Source organism: Octopus bimaculoides, chromosome 4 (assembly GCF_001194135.2).
Source record: "Octopus bimaculoides isolate UCB-OBI-ISO-001 chromosome 4, ASM119413v2, whole genome shotgun sequence".
NCBI classification, from domain to species: domain Eukaryota; kingdom Metazoa; phylum Mollusca; class Cephalopoda; order Octopoda; family Octopodidae; genus Octopus; species Octopus bimaculoides.
Window position 1 is genome coordinate 50,570,070 of NC_068984.1, and position 5,020 is coordinate 50,575,089.

Here is a 5,020-nt window from a genome sequence, read left to right on the forward strand (position 1 = left end):
ACAAGAATGCCTCACACTAAACTACCATAATAAGCACATTTTAACCGAACGCGAGGAAATGCAACTCTCAAAATTGGCCTCTTAAAAACAGACTGAACTATATATCGAATCGATTTCACAGTTATTACAACAATATGTAATTTCTGATCATCAGTATAGTATGGTCAAAATACATAAAAATAAACAAAAGATTCAACATACCAAAACGAACACCTCATGTATCCGGCATAGTACATAGAAGATTGTTTATCTCTATATATCTATGTAAAAGGCGGGGTTTTTTTGAATTGCATCTCGGAATACGTGTTTTTTCTTTCTTTCTTTTTTTCGGAATAAAATTCAGCATAAAATAAATTGGATGGATAGAAACTATGCGAAAACCCATTTGATAGAGTGTGCCAGTAATTTAAAGCTATGGCCTTGTCACACTCAGTCACAACTGTCACACACTTGCACATAAGAGGATTATATCAAAAGTATACGTATTTTGGGAAAATTTACACAATAATTCGATAAGCAGGTCGTTGAAATTGATCGAACAACAGGATACATATTGTCCAAATCAACGGAAATATATTAACAGCATGTGTATTTTTGTATCAGTAAACATACACACACACACACTCACACACACACAAGCAAACACACTCACTCACGCACGCGCGCCTGTGCATAGAAATAAGAGAACTCACGCAGATAAATATGACATCACAAATGAAACAAGATCTCTCTCTCTCTCTCTCTCTCTCTCTCTCTCTCTCTCTCTCTCTCTCTCTCTCTGGATGGATATTTGCATCGTGACGCGACAATTCAGCGCATAGACAATTCAGCGCAGGGCATCCATTTAAAAGAAATTGTTCACGTTTCTCTTCTGAAAAAATTCTCTCCATCGGGGTTAGTGTCCGACTAATTTAAAAATTTTACTGATGCACCGTCAATCTCAGTCTACTGAATCAAAATATTCAAAAAGCAATAAATACTAAACGGTGGATCAGTAAGATTGATCCACCGTTAGTCTCTGTCTACTGGCCCAAAAATGTTTAAAAAGCAATAAATACTAAGCTACTTTGAACTAGTAAGCTAATTAAATTTTCAGAGGAAATTCAAAAGGTGTAGTTGTCGTTTCGTACGGGATGTGTATATATGTTTATATTTTTTGCTGATATTTGTTTCATGTATATGTATGCTTTTTGTTTATGTATTGTTAATCTATTCTATGGCCGCTGTGTTTGTAGGTTGCATGTGTATGTGTTTTAGGCATACAACCAACACCAATATAATGTAATAATAAATTACATATATCACATGTGCTGAATTGTCTATGAGCTGAATTATCTAGCGCTAAATTATCGGCGCTGAATTGTCATTACTCTGTTAGTATATGTGTGTGGTGTGTGATTGTGCTATAGAAACCAGTGTCTGGCCGTGCGGAGTAAGCAGCATTACATTACATAAACGAGTTCATATAATAGTTTCGGTTATATGTCCAAGCTAAGTTGATTCACATTCCGTTTTATTATCTGACTAGTTTTAATCACTGCACTAAGGATCTTTAATTAATTTCGGCCCCAATAGCTAAGACTGATACTCAACTGAGAACACCTATTGAGTTATGATGTTCATTTAGATATGTAGACCCTGTTATGGAGAAATTACTGCAATTAATTAACGCCGGTGAACAGAATACATTAAGATACATACAATCATACATACATACATACATACGTGTGTGTGTGTGTGTGTGTGTGTGTTGCAAAATACATCAAAGAAGAAAACAAACCCAAAACATTCAAACAATACTTGTACAAATTTCTCTAAGAAATACCAGACAAACCAACAATAACCGTGGCAAAGATCAGCTTTCTAATCAGGTGATTTATTGTGGCCCAAATCATGATTTTAAAGACTACCCCATGAGGTGCTATTATAGAAGGTATATAAGTATATAAGAAGTATAGAACGTATATGAGACTCACTTTTTTTCCAATAAAACGTCTCAAAAATATCACCCTGGCTTCTCTATGCAAAGTTGCTTTGAATATTGGTTTCACATTTTGGCACCAGCGCAGCAATTTTGGGGATGTGGTTAAGTCGAATACATCGATCCAAGTGCTTGTGATCGACCCCAGAGGGATGAAATGCAAGATTGACTGTGGTGAAATTTGAACCCAGAAAGTGATGACAGACAAAGTGCCACTAAGCATTTTTCCCGGCGTGCTAACGGTTCTGCTAGTTCACCACCTGGAGTTGCTTTGAATATTACAAGCTTTAATGGACTAAACACATTTTACCTGAATATGCGCTGCTGAAATTGAGAAGTGTCTAATACGCCCGTACGTCTTTCATGTTAGATATGGCCTGGACCTACCTAAGTTATAGATTGTGTTAAATCTCTCTTCATAGGGCAAACCATAAATTGACAAGTGTGTTGCTACGAGTGTAGGATATATCTTACCTTCACCTCATTAACTCAATCGGGCAATATATTTTTAAAATCTGTAATATTTAAAGCTAACTGCCCTTATCTCTAATAGCTCCCTACGCCAATCAGTTGCCCAGACATTCTCCCTCCTACATTTTTGTTGATAAACAAGATTAAGTAGCACTCACCATCCATCTTATGTATAATTTCTAACAATCGCTTAAGATTATCAACTTTCTCTGATAAATACTGAACTGCAGTTATTTTGTTGTTGGTGAGGTTGTTGTGATTGTTGTTTTGTTTTTAACTTCTTACTCGCTTGTTTCTTGGTATATCTTTCTACCTTGTGATTTGTCTATTCAAACGCACAAGATCTAAGAACAAAAATAAGGAAAAGGAAAAAAAATAAGAAAAGAAAAATAAATAAGAAAGAAGACCAAAATGTATATACATTTATAGAAAAATAAAGGTAAGCAGTCTGATCTGTATTGATAAGTACATTTTGATTTCATCTACTATCTCATCTTAAAACGATTGGTGTCTTGGAAATAAAACCCTTCTCAATGTATGGTTATAAATGAGAAGAAAACGATGAACAAATTGAAATGATGCAAGTTTACAAATCAACAATAGACATGTATTTATCACATTATACTAAATCAAAAAACTTTATGCTTAGACACAGTCGACAGTTTTCGTAAGAGAAAATATCTACAATAAATAAGCATATATTAGTACAAGCATGGTCCCTGTCATTGAAGTGTTTGTTCTGCAAATGTCTTCTACGATAGTTTAAGATTAACTCAAGTCAGCTATACTCGTTCTCAAGAAAAAGTAAATAACGTGGTTGACGTTACACTCACAAATAACAATGGCGCGATATTCTCTCATATTCAATAACACAGCAAGCACACTGCCCCACATTCGCTTATTAGCAAAAAGGAGACCATAAAAAATAGAAGGATACTATGTAACCTGATATCTTATTGAAACCTTAAGGTGCCTTAAGGTGGTGCATTCTATGCATTGTCAACAGTTTTCGTATTTTTCTGTCAAGATTACATATTTCAGTAATTGATTAGTTAATGATATTGAAACTGTAAGTCACGACTGGTATGGCTAAAGCATTGATTCCTTTGATCCTGTTTCTTGCATTCAGCTCTGAATTCAGTATTGCTCTCACCCTGCGATAACATTCTCTTCTGATCCTTTCGCTCATCACTGCATGTTTGATTCCGTCCCCTTCAATTACCCCTAGGTATTTGTAACTCTCCGCTGGTTCTAACTCTTTTATGACATTCTGCTGGTTGAGGTTAACGGTAGATGTTTCTGTCAATTTTCCTTTGATAAAGGTAGCTTTTGCAAATTTATCGAGGTCAAATTGCATCCTGATATCATCACTGAATTGTTTAACAGTCGCTAGTAAGCCCTTGAGTTGTTGGTCATTTTTGCAAATAGCTTTAAATCATTCATGTATGTATGTATGTATGTATGTATTGTTGTTGGCACTCCGTCGCTTACGACGTCGAGGATTCCAGTTGATCCGATCAACGGAACAGCCTGCTCTTGAAGTTAACGTGCAAGTGGCTGAGCACTCCACAGACACGTGTACCCTTAACGTAGTTCTCGGGGATATTCAGCGTGACACAGTGTGACAAGGCTGGCCCTTTGAAAAACAGGAACAACAGAAACAGGAAGAAAGAGTGAGAGAAAGTTGTGGTGAAAGAGTATAGAAGGGGTCGACGCCCACCCACCCTGCCGGAGCCTCGTGGAACTTTAGGTGTTTTCGCTCAATAAACACTCACAACGCCCGGTCTGGGAATCGAAACCGCGATCCTATGACCGCGAGTCTGCTGCCCTAACCACTGGGCCATTGCGCCTCCACTATGTATGTATATACATACATACATACATACATACATACATACATACATACGTCAGTTACGACGACGAGGGTCTCAACTGGTACGATCAACGGAACAGCTTGCACGTGAAATTAACGTGCAAGTGGCTGGACACTCCACAGGCACGTGTACCCTTAACGTAGCTCTCAAGGAGATTCAGCGTGACACAGAGTGTGACAAGGCTGGCCCTTTGAAATACAGGTACTACTTATTTTTGCCAGCTGAGTAGACTAGAGCAACGTGAAATAAAGTGTCTTGCTCAAGGACACAACGCTTCGCCGGGATTTGAACTCACAACCTTACGAAGGCACGTGGCTTAGCGGTTAGGTTATTAAGTAGCTTGCTTACCAGCCACATGGTTCCGGGTTCCGTCCCACTGCGTAGCACCTTGGGCAAATGTCTTCTACTATAGCCTCGGGCCTACCAAAGCCTTGTGAGTGGATTTGGTAGACGGAAACTGAAAGAAGCCCATCGTATATATGTATATATATATATATATGCATGTGTATATGTTTGTGTCTGTGTTTGTCCCCCAACATCGCTTGACAACCGATGCTGGTGTGTTTACGTCCCCGTAAACTTGCGGTTCGGCAAAATAGATCGATAGAATAAGTACTAGGCTTCCAAAGAATAAGTCCTGGGGTCGATTTGCTCGACTAAAGGCGGTGCTCCAGCATGGCCGCAGTCAAATGAC

At 38.0% G+C, this 5,020-nt stretch overlaps 1 long non-coding RNA gene across 2 annotated transcripts in view; it reads right to left on the reverse strand.

Annotated features, from left to right (window-relative positions):
- The window catches only part of LOC106870201 (uncharacterized), a 26,924-nt gene that overhangs the window by 3,289 nt on the left and 18,615 nt on the right, over positions 1 to 5,020 (reverse strand). For both annotated transcript variants that reach the window (XR_001409497.2, XR_001409495.2), the window contains exon 4: positions 2,611 to 2,796. This is a non-coding gene — a long non-coding RNA (uncharacterized LOC106870201). The remainder of the gene's footprint in view (positions 1 to 2,610; positions 2,797 to 5,020) is intronic.